Source organism: Gobio gobio, assembly GCF_949357685.1.
Source record: "Gobio gobio genome assembly, chromosome: 7".
Classification (NCBI taxonomy): Eukaryota; Metazoa; Chordata; class Actinopteri; order Cypriniformes; family Gobionidae; genus Gobio; species Gobio gobio.
In genome coordinates, this window is record NC_137103.1 from 1,157,016 (window position 1) to 1,171,876 (window position 14,861).

Sequence of the window (14,861 nt, forward strand, 5' to 3'; positions counted from 1 at the left end):
CCTGCGTGGTAACCACCTGCTTGTTGAGAGTGATGAGAACGGGGATTTTGAGACAGGAGGGGGAGTAATCGGGCTGAATGGAGGGACTCACCGTTTTAGAGCTGGTAGGCGTGGGACGAACCGGGCAGTGGCTTCTGAAGTGGCCAGCCTGACCACAGTACAAACATAGGTGCATTTGGCGTCTTCTCTCTCTCTCTCTCCTCCGGCTGAAGAGGAGTGTAGCCCAGCTGCATGGGTTCGGGGCTCGGACAGGAAGGACTGGTAAAGCGTGTGGGCCGCCGTGAGCGGAGGAGATTGTCAATGTGAATGGAAAGTTCAATAAAAGAGTTCAATGAACTACCTTCGTCCCGGCAGGCGAGCTCTGCCTGCAATTCCATGGTTAGGCCTCGACGGAACAGTAGCTTCAACGTGTCCTCCACCCAGTTGGTCTGAGCTGCCAAAGTGCGAAACTGTAAAGCATATTCAGCCGCCGTTGTCTTGCCCTGAGTGAGAGAGAGCAGCTGATCACCGGGACTTTGGCCTCCCGCGGGATGTTCAAATACGTCTCTGAATCGTTGTAGAAACTCAGCAAATGAGGGGAATACAGAATCGTCATCTCTCCAGACAGCAGTGGCCCAGTCCAATGCTTTGCCGGTAAGCAGAGAGCAGACAAAGGATATGCGACTGGTTTCAGTGGGGTACAGAGAGGGCTGTTGGTTAACATATAGTGAACATTGGAGGAGAAATCCTTTACACTTGGTTGGATTACCATCAAACTTCTCTGGCAGGGCCAGACGGGGATTCACCGCTGGAGAAGTGGGTAACGCGGGCGTGATAGGCGCAGCGGGCGGTGGCGTGGTGACCTCGACGGGATGGATGTGTAGATTTTGAAGCGTCTTTACCAACTCTTTCGTGAGTGATGTCAAATGGTTCAGTTGGTGGTGATGCATCGCTAACTGAGCGGATATCTCAGTGGAGATCTGGGACCAAACTGCTGGATCGCTGGTAGGCGAAGTCTTCTGTAATGAAGGGTCAACAGGAAGTGGATCCATTTGCAGTTTTATTAGAGATAGCAGAAGTACAGACAGGGATAGAGCAATACCGTAAACAGGGACAGGCAAGGATCGAGGCTGGCGGCGGGAATCAGAGTCGGGTCACAGGCAAGGATCAAGGCAGGAGGCTAACAATCACAGATCAGGGTACAGGCAAGGTTCAGGGCAGGCAGCAGAGGATCTCAGATAACAAACAGTCCAGGTAGCAACAAAGTATCAGTCCACATAAAACGCTCAGAAATGACAACCATAGCAAATCAAGACTTCGCAAAGATGTGGTGTGTGTGTGTGTGTCTTAAATAGTGTGTGTGTGATGCAGTGCAGGTGTGCGTGTGATCAGTCCCAGGAATGAGGGCCTATGGGAAATGGAGTCCGACTAGTCTTGAATCAATATTCCGGTGATGGCTCCCTCCGGCGGTCCGGAGGATGAACTGGTGAAGCGCTATTCATGACAACAGGGTGAATTCAGATTGATTAGTCATTTCAATGGCAAATTTTATTATTAAATCTTCTTATTAAATAAGAAGCAAACATATTAAAAAGGCTTTCTATAAAACAAAAATTGATGAAATCAAAATCATTTCTGAAAAACTGTCTTATGATATATTGCGCATCAAAATTATGTGACCTTTATTACTTGTGCTGTTTTTTTACAACAACCAACAGATACTTCATCTGACCAAAAACAGGCCAAATAAATCTTGTCTAAACAGTGTTGTGTCTATGACATTTTATGTTGCAGCAGGATTCATATTTAAACAGTCTTTTTGCGTTTAATATTCACAGACGCTAACAGAAAAAACGTACCTCACACAATCAGTGTTACGGTGTGTTGTGCAGCAGGGAAGAGAAGATCCAGGGCTTCCAAAAAGACAGGTTTATTAATTCAAACTTAAGACAGAACACACACACTCAGGGATATAACATATAACAACAGACAAGGAGTGCAGGGAGTGAGTACAATATAAAGGAGTGCTAGATGACGAGGACCAGGTGCAGGGAATCCGGAAAGAGCGGGAGAGATGATGAAGAAGTGATTTCAGGTGTGAGACAGGGAGGATCATGGGAATGGAGTCTGGGACAGGCGTGACATGTAACAAACAGCGGCTGAATCCATTGCTCTAAGAAATGAACAGCTTTTCATGAGGTCAGTTATTCCAGGATGATTCCTCAGCGCTTCTCAAAATGATGTAGGTAAAGTAAGCACTACACTTGATGTGTTTATTTGAGTTGATGTGGGCGTTGACTCTGGATCACCTCAGTATTTGAATCTGAAAAGAACGCGCTCTCCATGGGCATGGTCGCATTAGAGGATAATGAGTAGATTAGACACTCTCGAAAGACTGACATCTCTCTCTTTTAAAATGGGTTACATAAACACAGAATATTTGTTTTCGATTTGATTTACATTATTTAAAACCTGACATTTAAACGTTTCTTTAGACACATGTTTGTGAGACAAGTTTTCACTAAGCTAGAGTTTCTTTTCTGAAGAGTATCTGAATGAACGTCTTTGACAGAGAGGCTGCAGATCGCGCATCATGTTTGTTTTCTTTATTTTGCAAAAAGCACAACAATTTGTTTTTATTGTGACTACACAAACGTAACAGATTATAATGATGTATAACACTTGCCTGAATGATTGAAAAGTGTCTCTTTGGCACTGATAAGAAAAAAGTGAGCTGATCGCATCGGCGCGACCGCTGACTCGAGGGGGTTAAAGAATTATTGAAGCTGGAGGTATCCATGGACTTTATCACTTCTATATGAATGGCTCTGAAACACGTGAATAGCACTGCCCACTGCTTTCTGCATTGCCGCCTCTTGTCCTAAGAGCAGATACTGACCAGGGGCCAAACACATCTAATCCCACATGTGTGAAGGGAGGCTTTGCTCTGAGCCTGTCAGTGGACAGATCTGCCATCATTTGAGTCTCGCATTCCCTCCTGAGTCTGCGGCATATAATACAGGAATAGATGAGACCGTTCACATGTCTTTTGCCTTCTATTATCAAGTAGCCGGCAGATCTTATCGCTCCCTCTGTGAAGTGGTGAGCCTGATGATGCATTTGCTCATGAAAGGGTTGTATTAGAAGTAATGCTACATGGTTCCTACCAGGTATAATGAGGGGTCTCTTTTCTTCAGAACCTAGATCCGCTTTAACCAAACAACCTCCGACCCTCAACAGTCCGCTCTGATCAATAAAGGGATCTAATTTTCGAAGTGTGCTGGTTTTAGGAAGTGGTTTGTTTCGTTTGAGGCACTGCAGCTCGTCAGCATACGTTTCCTGTTGTACTGCTCGTATGACAACTTCTGTGCTCTGAAGTATTGTGTCAGCATTAAGAGGAAGATTGCAACAGTGCCATCCTTTGCATGCCTGAGGGGTGTCGTTTTGACCCTGCTTATAAGAGTGTGCAATATGAATCAGCTTTCCAACAGCTCTGATCAGTCTGCTCCATTCCAAATAGCGTTTAAAGCGTTTTGAGACCCTGGTATGCAACACTGTTACTTCTGGATGAACTTCTGAACAAGTGCAAAGGGTTCTCTAGGGAATGTCTCTGTTTTTGGGTGTTGCAAGAATGCCGGTCCACTGAACCAGATGGTGTCCTGCAATTTGGTCGGAGCTACTGGTCATTTTGCAACGTCAGCCGGATTATGCTCTGAGCTCACATAATACCATTGTTCCGGATTGGTGCTGTTCCGGATTCTCTGTACACGATTGCTTACATAGACATGAAATATACGTTTCTCATTATAGATATAACTAAGGACCACTCTACTATCTGTGTAGAAGGTAATCTCATTGAATTTGACAGCAATCTCTGCAGCGATCGTTTCCATCATGTTCACAGCCAAGACAGCCGCACAGAGTTCCAGACGAGGTATAGTGTGCTCTGGTAGCGGAGCTAGCCTTGCTTTGCCTGTGATGAATCCCATATGACAGTTACCATCTGAGTCAATGATTTTGAGGTAAGCAATTGCTGCAATTACTTTCTCGGAAGCATCAGAAAAAACACAGAGCTCCTTGAACTTGCCGCCTGACATGTATGTGGGCCCATAGCTTCTTGGGACTTGTACATGTTGCAGTTCTTGCAAAGAATCTCTCCATTCCTCCCACACCTTTTGTTTGTTCACAGGTAAAGGCGCATCCCAGTCAGCAGCATTCTCAGTTAGTTCCCTCAGTAGTACTTTGCCTTGAACTGTGATTGGGGCCACAAATCTTAGTGGGTCGTACAAACTGTTTATTACAGACAGAAATCCACACCTAGTGTAAGGCCCTGGAAGTTGAAGCAGTCTGTGTCCAGATTCCAAAAAAAGCCAAGATTGCGTTGCATATTAAGCGAGCTGACACCTAAATCCAGTTGTTTCAATGAGTTGGCGTAATCTTCAGATGGGAAATCTCTCCTAAAGTCTTTGCAGTTTGAAGCCAATTTATGCAACTTCAAATGAGATCCAGCCAGCATGTTCTGTGTCCTTTTTAACAGGTTGATTGCCATCTCTGGGGAGGGTAAAGATTTGAATCCATCATCCATATAAAAGTCTTGCTCCACAAACTGTTGGGCGTCTTGACTTAATTCCTCTTCTCCTTCTTGAGCTGCCCGACGAAGACAGTAAATGGCCACTGCTGGAGAGGGACTGTTCCCAAACATGTGTACCTTCTTACGGTATTCTGTGACCTCATCCTCTGGGTTATTTTCATGAAACCAAAGGAACCTGAGGTGGTTTCTGTCTGTAGGTCGAACTTTAAAGCAGTGGAACATTTGTTGAATGTCTACTATGAAGGCGTCAGGCTCTTTGCGAAAACGCATTAGGACTCCGGAGACTGTTGTTGAGGTCAGGACCCGTCAAGTGAACCTTGTTCAGTGATGCACCTTTGCTTTAAGCATTCGAGTCAAAGACGGGATGGCTTTTTTGGATGGTATACACAGAAAGATGGTAAATACCAACACTGTTCATTGGTACCAACTGAAGGAGCTATTACCATCTCAGACTTCCACCTGAAAGATCGTAGAGGTGAATTTAAGCGTTCCACAACTTGTGGGTGATTGCTTGGAAGATATTGCCTTGGCTGCTGGAATGGGAGTGGGTCAACCCATGAGTTCCCCTCATCTTTATAGACGTCTCTGTCCATGATCTGCAGAAAGAGTATGTCCTCTATAGACGGAGCTGTTTTGTCATCATCTCATTCTACTAGACTTTGAGTCCCCTCCTTGATTAGGGGCATGCTTTGGAATCTATTCTTTACAGTGTAATTGTTAGGACATGGGTGACAGTATGTAGACCGACAATTCTCCATAATGTTGTGTGGTAAGTTTGAGGTAGGTTTATGAACTTTCCTAAGACACATGTCTCCAATGATTACCCATCCTAAGTCCAACTTTTGTGTGAAGGGAGCATTTGGTGGCCCGTTCACTTGCTTATGGGCTTTGTAGACTCTGATTATATCTCTGCATAACAGGAGAAGAATGGGAACATAATCAGGCTCTGGAATGTACCTCACAAGATGTTTTAGGTGCCTGTGGTTACTGACCACTTCTGGAGTGGGGATTTCAGAGTGATTGTCTGGAATTTTGTTACACTCAAATAGTACTGGTAAGGGTAAGACTAAGCTTCCGTCAAAGGATTCCACTTGAAAGCCTCGTGCTAGCCTGCCTTCTGTTTCGACTGTGCCCGTGCATGTTTGTAGTTTAGGCTACATTACACTGTAATACCAAACAGATCTAATAATTCTGATCTTGCAAGCGATCTGTTGCTTTGATCGTCTAGTATCACATACGTTTTGACTGCTTTCTCTGGGTGGCCTCCAGGAAACACTTTCATGAGACATACCTTGGAGCCTGCGCATGGAAGTTGATTGTCTCCACATACCTCTGTACAAGCTGAGGAAACCACAGATTCCATGGGTATTTCCTCACTCACTTTGTGATCCTCGGATGCCAGGGATTTTGGTTCTTTCACCCATGGTGCTGGGCCTGAATGGAGCACTGCCATGTGGGTAACACTGCCACATTCTGAACACTTAACATCCTGATCACAGTTTTTTGCCATGTGTAATACAGAGTTGCAACATTTGAAGCATATTACTTGTTGTTTGAGCAATTTTCAGAGGAGACCTGAGTCTTGTGTGTGATCACAGCTCTGGGAAAAACAGGTTTGTTTAACTGTCTGTTTGGTTTGCGGGATTCTTCCTGTACAGTTGTAAGAAAGAAATTTGGATCGTTGCACATTTTAGCTTGCTGACATACAAAGTCTACTAGGAACTTGAAGGGTGGAAAGGAAACCCTGTAGTCCTCTTTGTACTTACACCCCACTGTGAGCCACTTTTCTTGTAAGCTGAACGGCAATTTCTGCATTGTCGGATTTACTCCCCGTGGAGTATCTAGATAGGAAAGACCCATCAGATCGCCATCCTGCTTAGCTGCTTGAATCTCCATGTGCAAATCTCCCAGCTCAAGCAGTCTGTGACTTTCTCTGTTTGATATTTTTGGGAAGTTCTCCAATTTCCTGAATAGAGCGCTTTCTACCATTTCTGGCAAGCCATATGTTTTATAAAGTCTGCCCCGAATCAGACTGAGCCCTTGTAGTGGATGGTTAATGTGCACAGCTCTGATTCATTTTCATGCTCAGCTTACTCACACCCCAGGAGTTACCATATGGATAATACACGCATGGACTGGCCTTGGGCAGTACAATATACGGAAGTCCCAGGGGTGGCCCCGGCCCTTATAGGCGGGGGAACAACACCCTACTGAGACGGCAGAGCAACTCTGCCGGGGGAAAGACACGAGCTCGCCATAGGGAGCTGTACCGTGGACGAATACACATATGGGACCGCCATGGGGTTCACAACATATGGAACCCAACCTAACACAAGTTCCACCAATGCATACAAGTGTTAGACCTGGCGTTGGACGCTCTGCCACGTCCGACTGGCATGGGTTGCAGAGGACTCGACAGGGTTCGCCATTCTGGGGAACTCAACTGGAGCATATAAGCGCACGTATCCGTTCCGCAGGGAAGGGAATGGCGCAGCAAGCTGACACTAGAACGGGCACTTCGGTGTTACTGACTATGGGAAGTGAGTACACAGGAAGATACCGGCTCTACACGGAGGCTATAAAATCTAGTGAACGTGTTAGGTGTCTCTCAGCCCGCTGCTCTACAAATATCTGTCAGTGAGGCCACGAGCCAGCGCCCAGGAAGAAGCTACACCCTTAGTGAAGTGGGCTCTTAACCTGAACGGGCAGAGCACGTCTTGGGTTTCATACACTGAGACGATGGCATCCACTATCCAGTGGGCCATCCTCTGCTTGGAGACAGCCTTTCCCTTCTGCTGTCCTGACCCGACTCGTACGGCATGGTAGCGTCCCAAAATGGGGTCTGAGTGTGCTGTGCAACACTACCTGCTTCCACTGAGGGGGTGTACGAGTGTGGGAAGGCCGCTTGTGTGCATCCCCACAGCCAGCCCCCCCTGCTGGCAATTTGGAGAGGCACCAGAGAGTGACAACGCATGGGAGCATCGTACACCGCTAAGCGCACTCTCCGATTGAAGGAGGGGCAGAGCGTGGCAAGGCTTTGTGGCGTCGCACACGGCCTGCCTCACCTCCTTCCTCAGCGGGGAACAAGAGCGGCGAGGCATAGCGTTGCACACTGTCGTCCTCGCACTGCTGAGAAGAGGGGAATGGGAGTGGCGAGGCTTTGTACCGTCACACACTGCCATTCTCGCCCTCTTGTGGGGAGGGGAATTTGCGCAGCTCAACCTCGGCTCAGAACTACCCTCGTGCATAAAGAGCGCAGGGCGGAGGTGGCCTGCCAGTGGCACTGCCACTCTACCGATGAGGGTAGTGAGAGAGGGGAAAACTTATACAGATTATGGCCCTTTTGGTGTTCCATATTTTGGCACCAAATAGTTCCACAATGCCAAAGCCTTCCAATGCACATCCGGGAAAAGGCAAGGGGCGGGCAAGGCGATTTACGCATTGCACTACGCCTCAGCCACCCGGGAAAGCATGGCTGTCAAAAATGAATCTAATTCAGCATGAACACCCACTATTATAGTGGGAATCTCAGCATCATCTTCATTTTCAACACATAACAGCCCTCTCTCCGATGCAGCGATTGACATCTATCCTCTGCTAGAGCCCCAAATGAAATGCTAGGTCTTTTCTTTTGTTTCTTTTTTAAGGACCAGCAATCCCATCTGTAAGCTACCAGCAGGCATGTGAGATAGTGGGAGTGGCCGTGAGATGGCACTTGGCGCGTTGAACACTCAAGCCCTTATGAAAAAGGCAAGATGAACAACATGCCGATGTGGTTATGCTCTCATGAGAGAACATAAACCACCCACGAACACGGTCTCAACATGCTTGCGATGCGATAGAGGAGTAGGGGTTCCACGGAGATGTACTCGGCAGGGAAACCTCACTGTAATCCTCAGGTCACCCAGGCTTATCAGCCAAAGTAGCCCTTTTCTGGTGCACCAGAAAAGAAACTAGATTGGGGTATAAGCAAAGGGACTGAACCCCGTTTGAGGTTTCATAGTCTCGACCACGCATCGGAGGCGCCGAGTGACGTGCACTGGTTTGCAGTGGCAGGTGATGAACAGCACATCGACGTGATCCCGTTCCCCTGAGAGAACATGGATCACCCACGAACACAGTCTCAACATGTTTATGCGAGAGGGCTCGTGGCCGTCAGGACAGGAAACAACCGCATCCAGAAACGCACGAGTGGAATGACGTCTTGAAAAAGACGCAGTGTCACACCCGTGTTGCTCTTTTGTGAGGAAACGCTCTTTCAACAGTGCTGGAGCACCCAGGGGAAGACTGCGGCAGCACACAGGAGGTAAGAGCAGTCCTGTGTCTGCACTCACTGAAGCAAACGCCCTCACCAACCGACAGTTGCTGTGAGAACAGCAGTTTGTTATGCTGATGCAGCGGTGAGCACGCAGTCGCGCTGATTGTGCCTTTTCATCAACACAAAGCGTCCCTCTCGTTCTCTGGAGTATCTCTCTTGTAGATAGGCTCTCTTTTAGAAAAGCAGTCTTGCTTCATCAACGGCGTTCGGCTCTGAAGTGAATGACAATTAGTGCGCTGCTCTCGCTTCCTGTTTATACCCGCGGTCCGGGGCAGAGCACGAGATGCAAATCTTGCACGCCAATGGCCCATTGGCCTGTTCTCTACGTATGTCGAATGTGACCGACTGAAAGGAAACAAAAACCCACGAGGGGGAAAACATAACATTAAGCAAAACAACAACTCTAAAACAAACATACCAACGGGATCATGGGGAAGGAAGATGTTAGACAAAGATCTGACACAGACTGCAAACACAAGGTGTTACGAACCCTTCTGTTAAAAGTGGCTACGTAAGGGTTTCACAACATAAAGAAGGACACGTGAAACATGAGTACACTGCCTTAACATTTATTATACTCACGAACATATAGAAACTCACGAAACACGTATCACAGACACAAAAACATACTTCACTTCAAATAATATGAAGGTAACAAATCTTAACAGGACGAACAGCAAAGTAAGTTAACTAAATCAAAAGAAAACGGAAAAAGCTTGTTTGCTGGTTCTCCTCTCTCCTGCCATGCTCCGCTTCAGTGCCGTTGTTATAGTGGATCCAAAACGACTCCAACGAGGTGCAGGTGTGTAATGACACACAGGTGCGGACCTAATAATGAGCTCAGACACAGAGAAAAAAAAACAGAGTCATGACGTCATTACAAGGAGAAGAAAACACGAGACACAAACCGTAACACTCCCCCACTTAAAGAAAGAACCAGTCCTCTTTTTTAGACAGGTTCTGGATGGAGCGAACAGTAAAAGCAACCAAGAACATAGTTACAATAATACAAACTTATACACCTACGTATATGAAATTATACATTTACCCTAGCCCCGAGAAAGGGCATCTGCCATGATGTTTTCAGTTCCCTTCTTGTGGTTGATCTCCAGATTATAACATTGAGCCATTAGCGCCCAGCGCATCAAACGTTGGTTATGATTGTACATTTTATTTAAAAAAACCAACGGATTATGGTCCGTGTAGACGATGACAGGAGTAGAGCTGTATCCAACGTATACCTCAAAATGCTGCAAAGCAAGCAACATAGCTAGAGTCTCTTTTTCGATAGTAGAATAGTTCAACTGGTGACGGTTGAATTTAGCTGAAAAATAAGATACTGGATGGGAGATTCCATCAGCACCTCTCTGAAGGAGAACGGCTCCAACTCCGGTCGCGCTGGCGTCTACCTCAAGCTTGAACGGACAAGCTAGGTCAGGAGCAGACAACACCGGAGCACTGCAAAGGAGAGACTTCGCACACTCAAAGGCACTTTGACATTCATTAGTCCAATTAAAAACAATTTTAGAGCTGCACATCTTCGTTAAGGGAGCGACTACAGTAGAAAAATTTCTACAAAAACACCTATAATAGCCAGCCATACCCAAAAATCGTCGCAACTCTCTCCTCGTAGAGGGCACAGGATATGCAAGAATAGCGGTCACTTTTGCGTCGACCGGACGTACTTGACCGTTTCCAACCTGTTTCCCCAAGTAGGTAACGGAGGCTTTCGCAAAATCGCATTTAGTCAAATTTAAAGTCAAAGAGGCGGCTGTTAATCGGTCAAAGACATTGTGCAAGGTAGAGATGTGCTCAGTCCACGAAGAAGAATAAATAACGACATCATCAAGATAAATATTACAGTTTGGAACATCACCCAAAACTGTAGACATCAACCTTTGAAAGGTAGCGGGCGCGTTTCGAAGCCCGAACGCCATACGCGTATACTGAAGAAAAGAATCGGGAGTCACAAATGCGGAGATCTTAGAAGCACGTTCAGTTAATGGCACCTGCCAATAGCCTTTCAAAAGATCTAATTTCGTAATGTACCGGGCAGTGCCAAGGTTGTCAATACAATCCTCTATTCGAGGCAACGGAAAGGCATCCGGCACAGTGACAGAATTCACCTTGCGAAAATCAGTACAGAAACGGAATGAACCGTCAGCTTTGGGTACTAAAATGCACGGTGAACTCCACGGGCTATTACTCTTCTTGGCGAAACCATTTGTAACCAGATAGTTCACTTCACATTTCATGATCTCCCGTTTACCTACTGGTGAACGATACGCATGCTGTTTTATGGGGAGTGCGTTACCTACCTCAATGTCATGTTCAATGACAGAGGTACCAGTCGGAACATCACCGAACAAGTTAGGATACTCTTCTATTAAGTAAATCACATCCTGACGCTGGTCGCTAGATAAATAAGACAAATGAGATGATAAAACTTTTAAAATCTCTGAATTATTTAGAGGACCACCACTGAACATCTCCGTTGACATTTTCAACCCATCATCTACATCTTCAGCACCCCTGGTACTGGACAGCAAAGATACTCGTTCCACATTTAACACCGGCTGTACCTGACTCTGGGACAAATCAGTCCCCTCAGTCTTCAAAGTTCGAGCTACATATCGTTTCAGCATATTTACATGACACAAACGTGTCTTCCGTCGTCGTTCTGGGGTGAGGACTATATAATCAGTGTCACTCAGCTTACTCTTAATTACATAAGGACCTGCAAATCGCGCAGCCAACGCAGAACCAGGTAAAGGAAGCAACACTAGTACTTGTTCTCCAGGTGTGAAATTACGCACAACCGCGCTCTTGTCGAAATGACACTTCATTTTCTTCTGCGAAAGAGCAAGAGCTTCTTTCGCTACAGCACAAGCATTTCGCAATCGTTCACGGGTACGAGAAACGAAATCAAGCACATTATGTTTCTCAGTCACACCAGTGGAGAAAAATTCATCTTTCAGTACTTTTAAAGGACCCCGTACATTATGTCCAAAAACCAACTCCGACGGACTAAAACCAAGTGACTCTTGTCGCGCCTCACGCAGTGCAAATAAAACCAAAGGGACTCCCTCATCCCACTCATTCCCTGCCTCCAGGCAATATTTTCGCAAACTGGACTTCAGCGTCTGATGCCATCTCTCCAGTGCGCCCTGCGATTCAGGATGGTAGGCACTGGATGTGACATGTGACACGCTCAAACCTTTCAACACATTTTGGAACATTTTTGACAAGAAATTAGTTCCTTGATCGGTTTGCACAGTTCTCGGCAATCCGAATGTCGTGAAAAATTTGATTAGAGCCTTAGTAACGCTTTTGGCAGTTATATTTCGCAACGGAATTGCTTCTGGAAACCGTGTGACAGCGCACATAATTGTCAAAATGTACTGAGAACCGGATTTAGTTCGCGGCAGCGGACCGACGCAATCTACCAAGACGCGTTCAAACGGTTCACCTACAGCCGGAATAGGACGAAGTGGAGCAGATGGCACAATCTGATTGGGCTTTCCTACTACTTGGCAGACATGACAAGACTTACAATATCGAGACACATCAGCTTTCAACCCAGGCCAAAAGAAATGCTGGAGCACCCGATGGAAAGTCTTATTTATACCAAGGTGACCAGACCAAGGATGATCATGGGCCAAGCTTAAAATATGCTGTCGAAATTTCGAGGGTACCACAATCTGATGGACCACGTTCCAATCATCCGAATTCTCATTATTCGATACTCGAGCATTCCAGCTACGCATTAACACCGTGTTGTTCCAATAGAACTGATGATTAAACGCAGGTGACTTTGTGCCAGCACTTAAACGACATTTCTCCAACGTATGATCACTTTTCTGTGCTGCAGTAAGAACATCGCACGAAACAGGCAAAAATACGTCAGGATCGGGACGAACAGATTTTTGGATCGAATTAACATCCCCATGCTCTGCCACAGCATTTTTCTCAAAAATCTCTGCAAAAATAGACTCACCTAAATTCACTTCATTCTCCTTACCGAGATTTTTCGCCTGAGCGCGTGTCGTAACTGCACTTAAAGCAAAAATATTTGGGAAATGTTGTGTGAGCGCATCTGATTGTTGATCAGTAACTGGGATTTTGGTAACATGCACAACTGGCATCACTCTTCCTCCAGCGAGATCATTTCCCATAATAAAGTCGATACCTTTCACAGGTAGGGAAGAACGAGCTGCTACATTAAAACATCCAGAAACTAATTCAGACGTCACCCAGACGCGATGAAGAGGGACAGTGATGAAGCCCATTTCTATACCCTGCACAATAGTGCTAGTATCACATTCAGAGCTTGCACAAAAAGGCAAAGTGTCAGACAATATAAAAGACTGAGATCCTCCCGTATCACGCAAGATCTTCACAGCTTTCTGATCCTTAACACAACCAGTCAATGATACATAACCGTCAAACACGAAAGGCTGAAAACACTCATCAGGAACTACTGACATCATGGTCTGTGGAGACACACTTTTTACTAAAACTGAACCGCGAGGTTGAGCTGAAAAATCCTGACGTTCATGCTTTCGTTTCAAAATTCGACACTCAGCAATAATATGTCCGACCTTGTGACAATAGCCACACTCTTTACGCATATTCGGGCTAGATGGACTAGGCCTGTCTTTAAAGTTAGAAGAATTAACTTCATTCTCTCTTTGTGAAGTGTATCCTAAATCACTTGCACGCTTTACAAACACAGGTTTATGAATGAGTGCATACTCGTCTGCTAAGACAGCTGCTTGCTGCACAGTAGTAACCTTTTGTTCGTTTACATATAAAGCAGTACGCTCAGGAACGCAATTCTTAAACTCTTCAATGAGCAAAAGTTCACACAAAGATTGATAATCCGCGACTTTACACGCCTTTATCCATCGATCAAAAAGTATACCCTTCTCACGGGCAAATTCGACATACGTCTGAGAAGCGGATTTTTTCGTTGAGCGAAAACGTTGTCGGTAATGTTCAGGTACTAACTCATAGGCGCGGAGAATCGCATTTTTTACGATCTCATATTGAACACTTTCCTCCAACGGAAGAGAGGCACAAACTTCTTGTGCTTTCCCTGTTAACTTGCATTGTAACATTAATGACCAGACCTCTGTTGGCCACTTCAAAGCAGATGCTATTCTTTCAAATGCCTGAAAATAAGCTTCAACCTCTTTCTCCCGAAAAGGTGGAACAATTACAACATTTTTCGCTACATTAAACGAAGTCGAATGATCAAAAGAATCCGTTAACACAGGTAAAGAGCTAACTATAGGTATCGCAGGAATATTTGGCACTAATGCAGCAGCTTCAACCTCAGAACTAGGTCTATTTTCGCAAGCAATTCTAGATCTTTCTGCGTCATCTCGACCAGACTCTAACTCTAACTTGCGCATTTTAATTTTCATCTCTGCATCAATACGGTGCATTTCAAGCTGATGCTGCAACTCATCCTTCCGTGCTTGAGCTCGGTCTTGCGCCTCAAGCTGTAAACGAGCTAAACGTACTTTTAAACGCAAATCTCCTTGATGTACAGGCGATTCATCGGTAGAGAGGGATAAAGGTTCAAATTTAGGCAAAGAAAGAGGTGGTAGTCCTACCTTCGCCCCTTCACCGGGACCCGGCGTAACTGGATTGCCTACAAGAGAACGCAGTGAGGTAGAAGAATGCAGTGGGAGTTGCTCCTCATCCAGAACAGCTGCAACTGCTTCTGCTGATTCAGGAACATCCTCCACTAAAGACAACACCCCAACATTAATTAACCCAGTTAACAAACAAGCTTTCAAGTCTTTCTTAAGCAATGTTTTAGAAACAGGTATTTCAAAGTGTCGAGCAATAAGGAACAACTCGTCCTTTCTACATGTTTCCAACACTGCAATACTAGGTTGATTTACAAACTCATTTAAATCAAACGTCGCCATAATAAATTGATGAGCAAAAAACAAACATAAT